Raw genomic sequence first — 20,193 nt, forward strand, 5'->3', positions numbered from 1 at the left:
GGCCCCTGTAGCCTCTCCAATTGATATCTACATCCAGGAAGCCCAAAGACCGACCACCAGGGCGGAAATCAGCTCTCCTTGCAGCCCAAAAAACGTATGAGTGCCCTAGTATGCACACGCTAGGACAGCTCACATCTGCAAGGAAAACTGTTAGTTATGGAAACACAAGGCTGAAACAGTACGGTCCATAGTCATCGGGAACCCCTATTTTTTTTTATCTACATATATATACACATATACGTACACACACATATATACGTACACGCATACAGGTACCCCGATTGTAACAAAAGACCTTCAGACGAAATTGGCACCAAAGCCTGTTGGAGAACTAAAGCGTGTCCAAGGGACAAACGGGACTCAAAATGAAAACAGGCCTGATGTACCTCATAAAACATCTGGATTACCACCTCCCCACCCGCTGGATCTCTGGCTCCTGCATGTCGGCTCGCGACACCTAAGTAGCCGCCCCGATTCTGAAAGAATGTGTGCCGTATTCAGACGCCGGCAAGCCAAGGATGTTTAAGATTTGCCGCATTACCGGCAAAAACTGGCCCGCTAAAAGTGGCAAACTGTCCTCGTGGATGAAAAATTGGTCACTGTCGCCCCTAACCTCCATAAAGGCCATGACCAATGCCCTCAGGCATACTGCGCCTGTCAGGGAAAACAATGGGAACCAGGTGCCTCTGCCATCCTTGTCTGTCCTCGACTTGCGCAACCTGAGCCGTAAACCGTCCCCGCATACCAACACGTCATCCTGATGCAAGGACCCGGCCGACCCCAGGGCCTTGGGGATAAGCTTAGAAATTCGTAGGGCACCGAAGAAGGCGATCGCAAACGCTGCCGACAACAAGGTGGACTCATAATGGGAATAGCAAACAGCACCAGCGCCTTTTATTATTTCCGTCAGCAGGGGGAACGAAATGGGCCTCCTAGAGTCCATTCGCCTGGTGCTCCTCCAGCCCTTTAATACCTGAGTCACCAAGAATAACCTTTGTCACATCGGGTCAATTCCGCAATTTGAAGTGGAAGGCTAGACCCGACAAACGATTGCGAGCCACAGCCCCTGACGTCTGCCGGCTGTGTAGGTATGCCAAATAATGCACTGTGTGCTTCAGTAATAACTCCCTTGTGGGCACGCCCAGTACCACGCTCCCAGACTCACACCAGTCGCTCCATGCCTTACCGTATGCCCGCCAGGTTGATGGGGCCACTGATGCTTGGATCATAGGCGTTAATTCAGGGTTACATCCTACATCCATGCCGGGCACTCCAGGCCTTCTTCCTGCGCCGATGGGTAGAGCTCTCGGAATCTCTGGAAATGAAACCGTGACAATGCATCAGCCGTGTTATTGCAATAACTGGGTACGAATTTTGCTCTAAACCATGCATTTAATTTCAAGCATTTTAAAACCGGTAACCTGATCAGCCTGATAACCGGAGGGGATGAAGCAGACAGGTGGTTAATAGCGTGCACAACGCTGGCGCTGTCACTCCAAAAAATGATTTGTTTGTTTTTAAAGCCTCTCCCCAGAGTTCAGCAGCGACTACTATAAGGAAAATCTCAAGTAAAGTTAGATGCTTAGTCCATGCCTGCTGCTCCCAAGCATGGGGCCATTTTTCTGAACATCATTGGTTACCAAAAATTACCCTTAATCCGGCTGACCCAGCCGCATCAGAAAATAGCTCTGCCTCGGCGTTTGACTGATCATTTTCTTAAAAACATGTGTGGCCATTTTAGTTCTCCCAAGAAAGACCCCCATACCAACAAATCTTCCTTTAACGGAACGGTCAACCCGATTCTATGGTGAGGGAGCCGCGCCCCGTGGGTAGCCAACGAAAGGCGCCTTGAAAAATTTTTACAAAGTTTAGGGACCCCAATAATGACTGCTTTTTGACTAACGTGACCTTATCGGCAGAAATGAAAATCGCGATGAGCTCAAGCAAATCAGTGATTTTGTCTTGTGGAAGCCTGAATTCCATTGCTTTGGAATCGATGACAATTGCCAGGAAGGCCAACTCCGTGACTGGGCCTATGGTCTTTTCTTGTGACAGGGGCACACCAAAAAGACTCATAAGTCTTTGGAAGTGGTCTAAAATTTTTGCGCATATGGGTGAATCACCAGGGCCAACAAATAAAAAATCATCCAAATAATGGGTGACCGAAGAAAATCCTGTTCCCTCCGAAGCACCTTTTCCAAAAAAAGTGCTGTAAATTAAAAAAAAATGGCAGGAGATAGAGCAACCCATAGGCAGGCAGGTGTCAAAATAATACTCTCCTTCAAACGTAGCTCCAAGGAAGTGGTGACAGTCAGGGTGGACCGGGAGCACAAATGTTAAAAATACACTCTTAAATATATTTTTTCGTCAAATACGTGATAAGACGCATGAAAGATGGACTTCAAAATGTGTAAAAAATAACTGTATTTTATATCTAATAAATTGGTTGCCAAAGTTCAGTTACAGAAAGGAAAAAATAATATTCTTCTTTAGCTTACGTAAAGAGTTAATAAAAGTCCATTCTAATTAATAGAAATCTTCATCCATCTTTCCTTAGTCCTGAATAGAATTATGCTGGAGACCTGACAGACGTGTCTTGCTTCGTGGCGGGCTGGATGGAGGGATCAAAGGAACAGGCTCTCGGTAGCCTGACATGTGAAAGAGAGCGCGCGACCCCCTCCCACCGTGTATATATATGGCAGCTGTCCAAACCATATAGGGTAAAACGCTGAACACAGTTACACATGATGTAATCCTCTGCTCAGTATGATATATATACAGTGCCTACAAGTAGTATTCAACCCCCTGCAGATTTAGCAGGTTTGATAAGATGCAAATAAGTTAGAGCCTGCAAACTTCAAACAAGAGCAGGATTTATTAACATGCATAAATCTTACAAACCAACAAGTTATGTTGCTCAGTTAAATTTTAATAAATTTTCAACATAAAAGTGTGGGTCAATTATTATTCAACCCCTAGGTTTAATATTTTGTGGAATAACCCTTGTTTGCAATTACAGCTAATTATCGTCTTTTATAAGACCTGATCAGGCCGGCACAGGTCTCTGGAGTTATCTTGGCCCACTCCTCCATGCAGATCTTCTCCAAGTTATCTAGGTTCTTTGGGTGTCTCATGTGGACTTTAATCTTGAGCTCCTTCCACAGGTTTTCAATTGGGTTAAGGTCAGGAGACTGACTAGGCCACTGCAACACCTTGATTTTTTCCCTCTTGAACCAGGCCTTGGTTTTCTTGAGTCGTTGTCTTGTTGGAAGATGAAATGACGACCCATCTTAAGATTCTTGATGGACGAGCGGAGGTTCTTGGCCAAAATCTCCAGGTAGGCCTTGCTATCCATCTTCCCATGAATGCGGACCAGATGGCCAGGCCCCTTGGCTGAGAAACAGCCCCACAGCATGATGCTGCCACCACCATGCTTGACTGTAGGGATGGTATTCTTGGGGTCGTATGCAGTGCCATCCAGTCTCCAAACGTCACGTGTGTGGTTGGCACCAACGATCTCGATCTTGGTCTCATCAGACCAGAGAACCTTGAACCAGTCAGTCTCAGAGTCATCCAAGTGATCATGAGCAAACTGTAGACGAGCCTTGACATGACGCTTTGAAAGTAAAGGTACCTTACGGGCTCGTCTGGAACGGAGACCATTGCGGTGGAGTACGTTACTTATGGTATTGACTGAAACCAATGTCCCCACTGCCATGAGATCTTCCCGGAGCTCCTTCCTTGTTTTCCTTGGGTTAGCCTTGACTCTTCGGACAAGCCTGGCCTCGGCACGGGAGGAAACTTTCAAAGGCTGTCCAGGCCGTGGAAGGCTAACAGTAGTTCCATAAGCCTTCCACTTCCGGATGATGCTCCCAACAGTGGAGACAGGTAGGCCCAACTCCTTGGAAAGGGTTTTGTACCCCTTGCCAGCCTTGTGACCCTCCACGATCTTGTCTCTGATGGCCTTGGAATGCTCCTTTGTCTTTCCCATGTTGACCAAGTATGAGGGCTGTTCACAAGTTTGGGGAGGGTCTTAATTAGTCAGAAAATGCTGGAAAAAGAGATAATTAATCCAAACATGTGAAGCTCATTGTTCTTTGTGCCTGAAATACTTCTTAATACTTTAGGGGAACCAAACAGAATTCTTGTGGTTTGAGGGGTTGAATAATAAATGACCCTCTGAATAAACTTTTCACAATTTAAAAAAAAAAAGAAATAACATTCTTTTTTGCTGCAGTGCATTTCACACTTCCAGGCTGATCTACAGTCCAAATGTCACAATGCCAAGTTAATTCCGAATGTGTAAACCTGCTAAATCTGCAGAGGGTTGAATACTACTTGTAGGCACTGTATATCTATATTGACATAAAAAATAAAAAATATAAAAAATGTATTGAGAAGGTGAGCGAAAATTGAAAGCAAAAATCGCCAGGGAGGTGAGGGGGATAACCCCCTAAATGCTGCAATAAATAGCAATCTCGGCATTTAGGTAGATACGACCGCTGCCATGATGACCAGTCATGACAACTTCTGGGTCACCCAGCTGGAGAATGCCTGGTATACCATGATAAATGCATGGTATGTGAGGCGAAGTGTCAGCTGCAAGTGCAGCGCTGACATATAATCCATTGCAATGCTGGTAAATAAATGAATTACAACGGAAATGGTATGATCAAAGATGAAGGTGAAAGATAAAATAAAGACAAATAAAATACACCTCTTTCTTGTATTTGTATTACTGCTGTTAATTTCAATTAACCATGGATGTTGGCTTATTAGAAGTAAAAATCTAGACCTATAACAAGTATGAAATACCGCACTACAATCAATGGGATGGACCTGACAAAAGGACAAAGATTTCAAAGTTAAACACAGATTGTTCATGTCACAGACTTTATTACATCCAAAAATTAGCTAAATACAAACCTTAATATACACAGACGTATGTTTTAATTTAGCAAATTTTTGGATGCAATAAAGTCTGTGACATTTTGGATGCAATAAAGTCTGTGAAAGTCTGTTTTTAACTTTGCAATCTTTGTCCTTTTGTCAGGTCCATCCCATTGACTGTAGCGCGGTATTTCATACATGTTATTGGTAGGCTTTCACAATATACTTATACTGCTATTCCAATTACAGTATTTTTTTTAATTTAGTGTTAGTACACTATGTTATTGAGAACATTTGTGGCAGATGTAGTAATTTAGCAGATTCTGTGCATTTATTTTAAGACAGTCCAAATGCAACCAATTTCTGCAACAACAACAAAATACCATCTCACTCAAAGGGGTAAAATTTCCATGACAAGTTGCAGCTGAACATTTTGACCATGTGCTATGTGCATCCATTAAGGTAATTAAGTAATGAATTAAGGGTCTTTCAGACAGATTAATGTTAAGGTTCCTTTTTTTTAAAGATCTATGTAATTTACCAAAATTGACAGTTGGCTTTTTCATGACTTTTTTTGAACAGGGGCATAATTTATGTTCAGCAATATTTACACCTATCCACACTTGCATGTTCACTAATTACATTCATATAGAATTTTCCAGTGATGATACTGTAGACATTTAATATAGTGTGAACCCCACAATCATAACTATTTCTTTGTTGCACAGCATCCTCGCACAGTGAGGCCCTCCACTCAGTCATGTTACAGTTTACATTGCCCAACCGGTAGCATGATGCAGCAATGTAACAAGATTTGAAATGTTTGTTTAAGCTCTTTCAAAGCTTTTGCATGAATCAAGAATGATAATGTCCTTTGTTTTAAAGATAATCACTCCCAAACACCAGTGTTCACCAGTTCCATATACATCTGTATTAAATGGAACCAGCAAAATGTCCTTATTAAGGCCCTGCGCGCACTGAAAAATGGAATTTTCTCAAGAAAATTCCGCAGGTATTCAAAGATTACCGCACCCATGGTAAAAAACCGCGACAAACCGCACCCGAAAACCGCATGCGGCTTGCCGCGGTTTGCTGCGGTTTTACCGCGGTATTGTTTGCGGTATTGCCGCGGTTTTGCCGCGTGCTTTATTGCATTCAATGCAATAAAGCACATTGAAAAAAAAAGTCATTTCATTCTGAGATAGAGAAATAGACAGAAGAATAGATAGACAGACAGAGGGATAGATAAAAGGATGATAGATAGATAGAGTCCCTGTGAGCACACTCTGCATTTCTCACGGTCGGCAGTGACTTCACATTACCAGCCGTGGGAAATACCCTGGAGTTACCTCTGCTGTCTCGCTGTGAGGCTGCATTCAGCGCTGTGTGTTAGTCGCGGCTGGATGCAAGCGTCGCAGGACGCCGGAGCTGTGGATTACGTCGGAGCTTTGTTTCGGGAGGGGTTAATAAAAGGGTGAACGAGGCTTATTTGTGTTTTATTTAAAATAAAGGATTTTTCGGTGTGTGTGTTTTTTCACTTTACTTACGGGTTGATCATGTCAGCTGTCTCATAGACGCTGCCATGATCAAGCCTGGAGTTAATGGCGGTGATCCGCCACCATTAACTCCTTACATTACCTTGACTGCCACTGCTACACGGCAGCAGGAAGAGCCGGGGACACTCCGGTACTGCCGCATAATGCATGCGACAGTGCCGGGGCAGCTGCGGCTGATATTCTCGGCTGCGGGAGGGGGAGTGAGGCTGGGGACATTAACCCTGCCCCTCGCCCTCCCCAGCCTGAGAATACCGGGCCGCCGCTGTGTGCTTACCTCGGCTGGACGGTAAATATACAGCGGAGCCCACGTGTTTTGTTTTCTATATTTCCGTTTGATTTCTATGTGTATTCTATGTGTCTGTGTTCTATACCTGTGATGTCTGTGTGTGTCTGTGATCTGTGTGTGTTTACTCTCTGCTCCGCTTCCTCTTCCTGTAATGACATCACTTCCCTGCAAAACTGAGGTAAACCGCGAAATACCGGAGGGAATAACGCAGGAAAACGCAGTGAACCGCACAGAATTTGCTGCCTGCGTTATTCCCTGCGGGATTTCACGATTACATTGGAGTCAATGGAGTGAAATCCCGCAGCGATGTGCGGAAAATAATTGACATGCAATTGTTTTTGCTGCGGGAATCCCGCAGCAAAACATGCAGCTGTCAAAATCCGCCTAGTGCGCACAGGATTTTTTTTTCCCATAGGTTTTGCTGGTGATTCACTGCAGAGATGTTATGAACATTTTCTGCAGCGAAACATGCAGCAAATCCGCAGAAAATTCGCGGCAAAATCCGGTAAGTGGGCACAGGGGCTAAGGGCGTAGTTGTTTGCAAGGAAACTGTAGAATATATGACTGCACCCTCTCATAATACTCGGATATATGTAAACGGGACACAACAAGATTTTTTCTGTATAACTCAATTTACAAATAAAGTATATAATGGCTTCCTCTGTGGCTTCTCCACAGAGCCATACAAATGGTTGAAGTGTTTGCTTTAGAACATCCTTTAGATTCTCGAATACAATAAGGTCATCTTTGTTAGGTTCCACATTCCATGGTTCACAAATGAAGTCAACAGTTACTGCCTTTTTTTTTGGTGTTGAATGTTTTGGGAATATATTATTCTTCAGAAAATGTTTAGAAAATGTCTCATTCTTGTGCTCATTTGTATTATCGTCCTCAATTCTTTTCTGAGAAACAAATGTATGATAAGAGTCTGGAGCAGGTAAAACATCATAATCATCAAGTTTCGGCTTCTTTCTTCCAGATTTCTTGCTTCTGCCTCGTCTGCTTTTTAGAAGCAAACTCAACGAGTAGGTATGTCTCTCATTCCTATTAATTAGACCAACTGCCATTTCAGCTGCAATAATATGGTAGCATTTCCCAGAACGTAGACAAGAGCAAGTTGGTTCTGGCGCAAGTTTTACAGCTTGATCCTTCGAACCCCTGAAGTCTCTATCTGTGAAAGTAGATGACTGTGCACAAAGTGACACATGTCCACAGTTAACAATCAATTTATGTATAATCTTTCTTTATTGAATAGAAGAGAAAGAAAATAACATACAAATAACCAAGGATACAGAAATAGCTTCACAAGTATCACCATTATATGAATAACAGTACTATAAACTTTTTTCAACTGATACACTACATCCTGCATAATATTAGAGCTATCCACTTCATTCTGTCTTCCTGTATCGCTACTCAAAACTGATATTTGCATATTTAAGGAGTACAAATAAAAAAAGAAAAAATGCCAGTCTTCACTTATTTTACTTTATGATCACCTCCACCACCTGACTCAATCTTTTTAATGAGAACTTATTGTACTCAAAATCTAGTATGATCCTTAAAATAACCAACTCCTTCCAATTTCACCTGTACCGAGATAGAGAAGAAAAAAGTAACGAGAGAAAGAATAAACATACATAGACCAGAAAAGTAAGCTTTAAGAAGATAAAGAGAAACATCTAAGGGTTTGGGAGGGAGAAGGGGGGTAGCCACTTATGGAGCCTATCCTGATCCGTCCACTAACTATTGACGTTCCACTAAGGCTCAAAATAGTGTTTGGTAACCCTCTGTGTCTTTGAAAAGTATCCAAGACATCCAAATTTTCACAAACCTCTCGTTGTGTCCCTCTGCTTCTGCTATTAATTCTTCCATATGGTAAATATACTCAAATTCCTGCGTCCACTCCCTCAAAGCCGGGACCTCTTTTGATCTCCAGTGTCTGGGTATCACTGCCCTAGCCACTGCCAGACAGAACCGTAGTATATCTCCTTTTTGAGCTTTAATAGAACCTGGGAGCATTGATAACAGTGCTATTTGCGGGGTCTGTGGCACTACTGTCCCCGTTATTTTTGTATATGTTTGAAAAATTGCCTCCCAAAATGGTTTAATTTTGGGGCAGTCCCAACATATATGCGTCATCGTCCCCCGGACTGTCTCACAGCGCCAACACTCTTCAGCGACAGAAAGGATGATCCTGTGCAGCTGTACCGGACACTGATACCCTCTTGTCAAAATCTTATAGTTTTTCTCTTTTGTGTACCCTGCCATTGACAGTTTATGTGTAAATATATAGGCTCTCTGTTTTTCTGTGTCTGTGAAAGTCGTCTCCAGTTCTTCTTCCCACTTTGTCATATATTTGGGATCTGAGTCCGCGGAGGGAACTGCCTGACCTATCAACTTATATATGAGGGACATCAGATGTAGTGGTGTTGAATCCTGCATAAACAATTTTTCAAAGGGCAAAACCAATGTGTCTGACAGACCTCCTATTCCCCGTGACTTAGAGTTGACAAATGAATAGAGTTGTCTGTATTCAATCCAGGACAATATCCGAAGGGGTTCCATATTTTGTATATCCGAGAAAGATCTCATGCTGGACCCTGCTAGGGTGTGATAAATCCTACCATCCTGTTGTACATTCCATCTTAAAAAGTTAGTCCGGCCAACTCCCGGGGGAAATTCTGGGTTGGAAATGATAGGTGCTAGAAGGAAGGGGCACCCCACCAACCCCCCTCTCTGTTTTTCCTGATCCCATACCCTCAACGTGGCTCTAATCAAAAAATCCGACGAAGATTATCTCACCCCCTCTCTGGACTCAAGCCATGGAAGATATTTTAAGGGAGTTGAGGAGCTTTCCTGTTCAAGTGTGACCCATTTCTTAACTTTTTCGTTAAAATGCCAGTCAAACAGTCGAACTAACAGGGCCGCCTTATGATATCCGCGCAGGTCTGGAAGTCCAGCGCCCCCAGCAGTAATATGCCGTGTAAGTGTATGATATTTTATTCTGGCTCTAGAGTGTCCCCATATAAAGCGAGTTAGAGCAGACCTGAGGGTCCGAAAAAAACTAGCGGGAGGGAGAATCAGCACTGCCTGAAATATATATAGAAACCGAGGTAGTATATCCATCTTAAACGTATTGATACGGCCAAACCAAGATATGGGTTTTCTATGATATGTCCGAAGCTCTTTAACTGTTCGTGTTAATAATGCTAAGTAATTCATAGAGTACAAGGATCCCAGATCTGCGGGGACACTTATGCCCAAATATTTGATAGCCTGGGATTGCCACTTAAATGGGAAGTTACTTTTAGCCAGTAACACTTCCTGTGGCTGCACCGTGACATTTAAGGCCTCTGATTTCGCATAATTGACCTTGAAATTACTTAGATCCCCAAATCTCTCGAACTCTGCCAACAAAGAAGGGAAAGTAATGTGTGGCTGGGAAACATATTAACAAATCGTCCGCATACAGCGCTGCCTTATATGTCTCTCCTCCTATTCGCATACCGTGTACACTGGGACTTTTCCTATTCGTGTTAGCGAGGTGTTCCATTGTAAGTACATACAACAGCGGGGAAAGAGGACACCCCTGTCTTGTTCCATTTTTAATTGTAATAGGTTGTGATAAGAAACCATTTGCCTTTATACGGGCCGAAGGACAGGTATATAAGGCCATTACCTTATTTAAGAAGCATGTGCCCAGCCCTATTTGCTTTAAAGCCTCCCTCAGGAAGTCCCAATGTACACGGTCAAATGCTTTTTCTGCGTCCACCGATAGTATACCCAGTGGCTGAGACGAATTTTTGGCATGAGCTATGAGCAGCAGAGTCTTATTAACATTATCCCGCGCCTCCCCTGTATAAATCCTACTTGATCCGTATCAATGATGGAAAGGAGAAGGGGAGCGAGCCTATTAGCCAGAATTTTGGAGTATAGTTTTATGTCTACATTGAGTAGAGATATTGGTCTATAGTTAGCCACCAAGGTGGGATCTTTACCAGGTTTTGGAAGAACCGTAATATGTGCCTCCAGTGACTGAGCTGCAAAGGGGGTTTCCCCTGAAATTGCGTTAAATACCTTTGTTAGGAATGGAGTAAGCATTTCTCGAAATGTTTTATAAAATGTAGGAGAAAATCCATCTGGGCCTGGACTCTTCCCATTTGGAGTATTCGTAATAGCTTCTTCCTCTTCCGAGAACCTGCTTTCTAATTTTAGTACCTCCTCAGTTTTTAGAGTCGGTAAGGCTGTGTCCGCCATATATGCCTCAATGCGCTCAGTCAATGCCAGTGGCTCCATATCCGAGAACTTCCCTCGGATATTATACAGATCCGAGTAAAACCCCCTCAATTCCTCCAAGACCTCTGTCGGATTGCTCGTCTCTCCTCCCCCTCAGTTAATCAATTTAGCCACTGATGTCAGTGTCAGTGTACCGCCCTGAGAGGGGCTCGGCTGCTCCCTCGCCGGGCCAAGCCACTCGAGGTCCGGGCTCGGGTTGTCGGTGGCTCGAGCGCCTCCGGACCGGGGGCCACGTCGCTCTGGTAAGGGGAGGTAGTGGGGTGGTGGTGTGGGACGAGGTTCGCAGCCGGGGGCCGCGTTGTCGTTGGACGGGTCGTGACGCCACCCACGGGTCGTGGTGACGGGATGCACCACCGCTGCGGCTGGAGTGAAGGGTGCTCCCGGGATCGGTGTTGAAGGCGCAGCCTGGATGTTAGCCCCTCCGTAGGTAGGGGCGGTGTGTCCCGGGGCCCAGTGGGACGGGCTATGGAGTCGGGGTGCAAGGTGCCGTACTCCGGTGCGATATTGTGCCCGGATAGCACTGGTGTACTCACTATTAATTCACACTCAGAGTCACTGGTAAACCAAAGTTCGGGTATGGTCGGGTCCCGCAGCCGGCTGCTTGTGTCCCTTGTGAGGCTGATGGTGGCCCCTTTCCTTTGCACCTCTTGTTTTGACTTTTGGCTCCCCTGCCTGGACAGTGGTAGCCCGCTCCCCGACGTTTAGGTGCCGGAAGAGCCCTCGGTTGCCCGCAGACGCTGGCCCGTCGGGTGTTTGGCCTTTGGCGGTGGCTCTCACCCGGTATCGGTGGGCTGTTGCCTTCTTTCAGGACTTTATGTCAGGATGAACCCGTGAGGTCCAGACTGCAATCAGTGAATTTGCCTAAACTCAGTGGCTTCCAAGCTAGGACGGGGTCTGAGTGCTCGGTTACTGGTGCTCCGATTAGCTGTTGGCTCCCCGGTTCAGTGCCGGTGGGCTCCAACCCTGGCCCGGTCCCTACGGTTCCGCCGGTCGCTATATCGGTACTCCTGCAGGTGGCCACCACCGTCTGCCTGCCTGACGTTTCGGGGATCCCAGGCTCCAACCCGGGTCCCTGACAGCTTTTCTCCTCCACACCTCCTGTCAACTCCAACTCTCCTCAGACGCTCCTCAAAACTAACTGTTTGAATTTCCTGCCTCAGGACAGTAGTCTCCTCGGTGGGCGTGCCTTTCCGCCTGACTCTGCCCACCTGGTGTGTCCTACTGGCCCTGAGGGAGGCATCAGGTCTCCCTCTCGGGTGACGGGTGTGTCCTCACAAGGGATGGAGGTGTGTGTGTGGTGTGGTGGTTGTTGTTACCTATGACCCCTGGGGTCCAGGGCGTCACATCAGTCTTAAATTTTTTCCTTTTTCCACAGTAAAAACAGAGGATGGAACTTCTTTTATGGCCTCAACAATTTTTTCTAGTTCCAAAAATGGGGGAAAATCTACTTCACTGCAGTGCTTAAGCAAATGTGAAAATTGCTCTTTCACATGCTTTTTTCCCATGTTACAATATGCGCACTGGAATTCAAAAAGATAAAAACACTGCATGTGGTACATTGCAAGCACTAGTTCATCCACAGGTAATTCTTTCCAGTCAGTTTGTTCTTTCACCGTTTTGTTGAAGCTCTCACTGATATTGTTTGTTGCTGTACAGTCTTTTCTAAATACAGCAAACTGTTTTGTAAAGAAATCTGTTGAGTGTTCTGGCAAAGCCGTCTTGAATTGGTGGTCAAAGTATATTTTAAATGCACTGCTCCACATTTCACTGTAATGTTCATATTTTTGGTTGTATTCTTCAATAGAATTGCTGGTAATTAGCTGAATCATATGATCCCTCAAGACCTTTATATCATCTTTTTTGCCACCATGATTCCGAATCCATAGATCAACATCTCTTAATATATGGTTTACACAGTGCACATTCTTTATTTGAGGAAAGTTTTTCTTCAGAGCTCTTATAATTCCAGGTTCTCTATCAGTGTCCAAGGGCACCGATGTCAGATTTGTGCAGTCTAGTTGGTGGAGAATTTAATTTAAAAAATATTCATGATCTCTCATAAATGTTTTGACATGAAGTAGGAATGCGACTGGGAATATTGGATCACTTACTAGTGCTACATTTCTCATAACTAGAGACAGAAATCTCCAATGTTGAAAGTTGTATCATGTGATATCAATTTTGGCAAACTAGGATCTTGACAGGATAGCTGGATAAGAGTGCATGTTTTTTTGATTATGTCCGGATGACCAAATGATACCATTAGTTCTGGAAACATTTGAATTCTAATAAAAAATGACTCCAATTGATTACATAACTCAAATAAACAGAATATCTCATCATTACTAATTCTTTTCTCTTTAGTTAATTTGTGGCCCACATTTTGAACCTGTTTTAAATCACGTAGTAAAGCCACAGGCATGTGCCACTTTTCAGACTGTGACATATTGGTCAACAAACTGCTGTAGGCTTTCTTACAGTTCATTGACTTGAGAATATCATTTCTAGCATCCGTAAACACTTTATTCATTGAAGGAATAAAAGGTCGGTTTGACAGCTTTTGATTACCATGAGCTTAGGCTCTATGTAGATTTTCATCACTGAGATAATGAATGACATACATTTGGTTCAGCTCTGATGATAACCTGAAAAAGTATACATGTTTCTTGAAGACAGACAATGTTTGTTTTCTCGCACCATTTGGGTCTTTAAGGTAGTAGTATTGTTTTATAACTACCGGCAAATGTTTAATCTGTGAATTCACATTAGAACCTTTGCAAATCCACCTGTACTGATCATACTTGAATTCCAGTTGATGGCCTCTTTCCGGTGATTGTGAGCAGTACACATATACTTCTCCTCCTTTGGGCAATGCAGGCGGTATTGAAATAACTTTTGCTTCATTTAGTTTGATCTTGCTAAGAAGTGTGAAAACTTCATCAAATGCTAATGGCTCATGTACCCCGATCATATATGGGGTGATTGTAGGTGACATTTTTCAGATTTTTCTGAACGATCTACCTCAGCCAGCAACAGTGAGTCGGTCTATAATCATCTCACTACAATCAAAAATCCTAAAATGAAAGGGAATAGGTCACCATTTTGACCTTTGTAAAGTATTCATTTGGCCATACATGTTATAGACTACTGAAAAGAATCATACCTGTCTACCTCTTATCAGATGCCTTGTTGTGGAGAAATCATCTTTTATCACTTCACATAGATTAGCTGTTTCCAACCATGGGGTGGATGTTGCCTTGAAGATGGCTGCCTCCAGAGCTTGTTTTAAATGAGGAGGGAGTTACCAGCGTGAGACAAGTAACTGACACAGAACAAGAGAACTTAAATTTAAGTTCTTGCAAACACTTTTTGCAGCTCACTGAGCTCTGCTATATTGAAACAATGTTGCACCCTGTCTGCCTGTGAGATGGAAGCTTAAAGGGAACCTATCAGGTAGTTTAGATCACCTAAGGGTGGTTTCACATCACAATATTTTCCTGTCTGTTGGGTTGCTATTTTTTGTAGGGCCCCATGGACAGGAAAGGACACCATCAGATGTGACCTCCAGATGCCATTTCTGTATCCGTGTTCGTGATTTTCACGGATCCGGACATAGAAAGGCCGAGTTTGCAAAGTGCAGGCAAGCGGGGCACTTTCACTCCCGCATTGTACATACATACATTATATACATACATTGCAGGAGTGAAGCAAGTGTTAAAAATAACAAAAATAAATCTTCACCTCTCTGGTGTGTGTCCCGCGATGCGCTACATCTATTCCGAGCTTAAGGACCTGGCGGGGCTACCCGATCAGCTGATCAGTCACATGAACACATGTCATGATCATTCCACACCTATAATGCTCAGGTAACATAATATACACCTGGTTATATGGCATATGCGTTCATTTTCCTATTATCTACATATATTTTATGATTATTCCACACCTATAATGCTCAGGTAACATAATATAAACCTAGTTATGTGGCATATGCGTTCATTCTATTATTATCTACAGATATTTCATGTTCATTCCATGTATAACTTGACCAAGAAACCTTTCATATATATACATAATATACACCTAATAAGTTATTATCTTCATTCTTTTTATTTATTCCTTTTCATCATTCTTTTTAGTATATCCTGTTTTTTTTGTGGGACAAGCTATACTGTTGAATATCACCATTCATTCTGCCCCTTTTTGTATTGGAAAACGGGAAAAAAATTCCAAGTGCGGTGAAATTGCAAAAACAAAAATTGCATGATTGGGGGATTTTTACTTACCATGTTCACTATTTGGTAAAACTGACCTGACATTATGATTCCCCAGGTCAGTTCGAGTTCATAGATACCAAACATGTATAGTTTTACTTTTATCTAAGTGGTAATAAAAAATTCAGAAGTTTGCAAAAAAAAAAAAAAGAATTGTGTTTTTGTCACCATTTTCCGAGACCCGTAGCATTCTCATTTTTCGGGATCTGGTGCTCAGTGATGGATTTTATTTTGCGTCTTGAGCTGACATTTGTAATTATACCATTTTTGTGTAGATGCGATGTTTTGATCGCTTGTTATTGTATTTTAATACAATGTTTCGGCAACCAAAAAACGAAATTTTGGAGTTGGAATTTTTTTCTCGCCACACCGTTTACCAATCAAATTAATTAATTTAATATTTCTATAGATCTGTCATTTTTGAATGCTGAATGCGGCGATACCAAATATGTCATTTTTATACTTTTTTTTTCAATGGACAAAAGAGGTGATTTGAAATTTTAGGTTTTTGGTCTTTCCTATTTTTAAAACTTTTTTTTACATGTTTTATTTATTTTACTAGACGCTCTAGGGGACTATATGCCTGCACTATCCCATCTCCTCTGATCAGAGCGATGCAGAGAAATGCTATGTGCACATGGTGAAATCTGCACCAGTATCTTCATGCCTATCCTGAAGCCAGCAAAGTCTGAGATTTCTGAAGTGCTGAGCGCACACTGCTTTTTTTTTTTTTTTTTTTAAACGTTCAGATTTTGGTGCAGAAAAAAACTGCAGTATGTCAATTGTTGGTTGACGGATCCATTCTTGACTGGATGTTAGGCGTGATAAAATAAACAAAGTCATATCTGTGTAGCTATTAGTGGATAAAATTTTCCTTTGAGTTAATGTAGCTTTCAAGAAATCCCCAATTTCATGTTCTGGCATAGCCTCTTCCCATTTCAAAGGTCCCTCAAATCTTTCCCCCCACGACCAATTGGGCCTCAGCATTGAGTAAATATGACTTGTTGAGAAAGCCTGTGTTCTGGCTTGTCTCGCAAAATTGTCTATGCTTATCCTATGGTCAGAACGTGGTCTACCAGCGATGCACCTCTCTACAAAACTATGAGCCTGAAAGAACAGGAAAGGTCAGCAAAGACTGAAAAGAATTGCTTTACTGTTTCATAAGGAAGTATCAAGTACTCAGAATCTAGTAGATTTACTGTAAAAACACAGCCCTGCATTGCTAATGTACCATAATGTAGGGGAGGTTTGCTTCCAAGAAACCTCGAGGTCCCTGTAAAAGGATGGAGTGGCGAAGTGAAGACATTCATCCTACATAATGTCCGCACCCTAATCCATGTTTGAATAGTGTGCTATATTGTCGGAAACATCCTTATCTCACTTGTAATCTCATGGTTCAAGTGCATCAAAGCTGTAAATTAGATGTGAGGGGGTAATTGTTGGTCCAATTGAACACTGGCAAAGAAAGAGGTTCCCCTTACCAAGTAAAGAATGTATTGAAAGTTTGCTGCAAAGTTTGATCTACTCAAGCATCCACCGCTGGATCCAGTGACAGCGGGTAACCTCAGTGACAGCTCAGCTGATCGCGCGGCTGTCTTCATTAGCTGCGTGGAGGTGACTGGAGCGGCTGTGTCTGCTGCAGCTCCGGTCACCTCCATGCAGCAGCGCTGGATGCGACGCTGGACCATCCTGGAGTACGCCGGACATGGAGGGCTTTTTGGGGCTGATTAAAGTGGTGAACCAGGGAATGTGTGTGTGTTTTTTATTTCTAATAAAGGATTTTTTCGGGCGTGTGTGTTTATTTACTGTAATTTACAGATTAATCATGGAAGGTGTCTCATAGACGCCTGACATGATTAATCTAGGACTTATTGGCGGCTATGGGCTGCCAATAACTCCTTATTACCCCGATTTGCCAACGCACCAGGGCAAATCGGGAAGAGCCGGGTACTGTCCCAGAACTGTCGCATATAATGTATGCGGCAATTCTGGGCGGCTGTTGGCTGATATTGTTAGGGTGGGGGGCTCCCCATAACGTGGAGCTCCCCATCCTGAGAATACCAGCCTTCAGCCGTATGGCTTTATCTGGCTGGTTTTAAAATTGGGGGGGACCGCACGCCGTTTTTTTTAATTATTTAATTATTTATTTCACTACACAGTATAGACACGCCCACCGGCTGCTGTGATTGGGTGCAGTGTGACACCTGTCACTCAGCGTGGGGGGCGTGTCTCACTGTAACCAATCATAGGCGCCGGTGGGCGGGGTAAGCAGGGAATACGAGATTGTTTAATGGGCGGCCGGCTTTTTCAAAACAGTAAAAGCCGCCGGAGCAGTGTGAACGCCGTGCAGAGCCGGGGATCGGGGATTGGTGAGTATATGAGAGAGGGCTGCTCAATTCAGTTACTCAGGAGATTAGTGGTCACCGGTGAGTCTTCACTGGTGACCGCTAATCAGGAAGCGACACAGACAGAGCCGCAGCATCACAATGAAGTCGGGTGAGGTTCACCCGAGTTCATTCTGACAGTGCGGCTCTGTCTGTGTCTGCTGCCATCTGCCATTCACCGCTGCTACATGGCTGTCTGTGTCTGCTGTTAGCGGCCATGTAGCAGAGCTGAATGGCAGATGACATAGTAAAAACGCATCCCTACACATTACACACGCTTGTCAAGTCAATAAATAAAAAAAAAAAAGGTGCCCAATGCATACGTCACAGAACACATGATCTAAAGGATCGCACACAAAATTGATCAAGTTAACATAGACTACTAACGCACGTGACAGCAAATGAACGACCTACATGCAATCTCATTCAATCGCATATGCGACCTGGGCGTGTCACATCGCATACGAGATCGCACACCTAATTGTAAGGTGTAAAGCTGGCTTAACTCAGGAGAAATTGCACAACAAATTGTATGATGCATTTATTCCTGTTACCCTTGTGAAAATTAAAGATTTGGGGTTGAAGCAACAATTTTGTAGTAAAAAAAAAATTATTTTTTTTTTACTGCTGAGCATTATAAAATTCTGTAAAGCATTTGTGGGTTCAGGGTGCTCACCAAACATCTAGATAAATTCTTTGAGGGGTCTAGTTTTCAAAATGGGGTCACTTGAAGGGGAGCTTCACTATTTAGGCATATTAGGGGCTCTCCATACATGACATGAGACCGACCGCTATCAAATCAACCAAATTTTGAGCTATAAAATTCAAATGGCGCTCCATCTCTTAAGAGCCTGCCCAAACAGTTGATGTCCTTCACATATGAGGCCCATAATATCACCGCTGGGTATACCACATATTCACAATTTTTACTGTTTTTTTGTGCCCCTTGGTTGGTAAAGATCATTTAATCATTTAGCAAAAAATGTTTGTCCTCAAGACTTGACACTGTATCCTGACTATTGGTAGTAGTAGTGTTGGCCACTTCTGAGATGGTTTCAGGGACAAGGGTGGATGCATTGGGCTGTGACTGTATTGTGTTTCCACTGTCACTTTTGCTGATGGTTGGGGAAATATATTTGCCGTTGTGCTATAGACTTGTTGGTCCAAAGATGGGACATAATAATTTTGGCTTAGGTGAGCTGTCTGCTGTGGTAAGTTTTGTTATTGCCAATTGTTGCTTCTGAGGCACAGGTTGAATTTGAGTGTGTGGCACCATAAAGGTGTGTGGGTATGTTGTGACATTTTGAATTGCGGTTCTGGAGGCAACACTGCTTGTATGACTAAAGTTATGTGCTGCTGTTATTTAATGGAAATTTGCCATGGGCTATGTGTATGGCTGTGGTAATGACATTTGTAAGGCAAAACCTAAAGATGGCATTGGGGCAATAGATATCCTTGGTGCTGGTTGATTAATGGCCGATGAAGGACCACCAATATTTTCAGCATGTTGCCTGATGTTGGTGAGGCCAGCTGTGTTGGTCATTGATTGGTACGTCACTGCTCGATTGTGGCCCACACATAGTATGGCTCGTTGTTGCCCTGGTTTGCAGATATTAGGATTAGAATAGTGGCCCTGACCTGCTCCTGACATTCTGATCGTACTTTGCAAAGGTAGGGAGACAGTGACTGACAAAAATGTTCAACATCATTCTCTGGCTTTAGTACATTCATGATAGTTAATATTTCAGTGTCAATGACCTCTGGGAGTGAGCTTAGATCCTCCTGATGCCTGAGTAGTCATCCTCGAAATGTTTGAGCAAGAACAAGGTATAGTAGTGGAAGTTTTTATAAACCTACAAAATATATTCCAGAAACGGAAAGGTCCACAACGAAATATAAAACCTAAAGGTTGAGACACCCTATGAAAGTGTGATGTGAAATCAATATCAGTGGTACACAGAAAAAAAAGGGGACCAAATAAGATATATAGTCAAATGCAAAATTAATTTATTGGTACAAAAGGGAAAAAACAGGCGCATGGTAGTAGCAAGGAAAGGATGAAAAACCCTTGCTCAGAAACATAGCAAACAAAAATACCTGGGAAAGCCAGCCAGAATATGGCAGTAACACCTGCTAACAAAGTATGTGGAAGTATACAATGAGCATACAATAAACGCAGCTGCGATAGGGAAAATTGTGTGTGACAACAGAATATCTGTGTCTTCCTATAGATATTTCCCCAGAGTGCAGCTAAAAGGTAAGAAAAGAACACACACAATATCTTGAGACATAATGTAAGCGTAGGAAAGAATTCAGGCAGACCAAGCGTGGGGCGGGGCCTCAACGCACCTTTCACCGGAAGTTGTTGCCTGGGAGGCTGGGGCAATTGACAATTGGCCTGTTGTTTGTGTAATGGGTTGGCTGCTTCCCAGACCAGCATCACTCGAGTCTTCAGCAGCATCAGTTGGGTTTTCCTGCTGTGTTTGTGGTGTTGATTCTATGTG

This window comes from Anomaloglossus baeobatrachus, chromosome 5 (assembly GCF_048569485.1).
Source record: "Anomaloglossus baeobatrachus isolate aAnoBae1 chromosome 5, aAnoBae1.hap1, whole genome shotgun sequence".
NCBI classification, from domain to species: Eukaryota; Metazoa; Chordata; class Amphibia; order Anura; family Aromobatidae; genus Anomaloglossus; species Anomaloglossus baeobatrachus.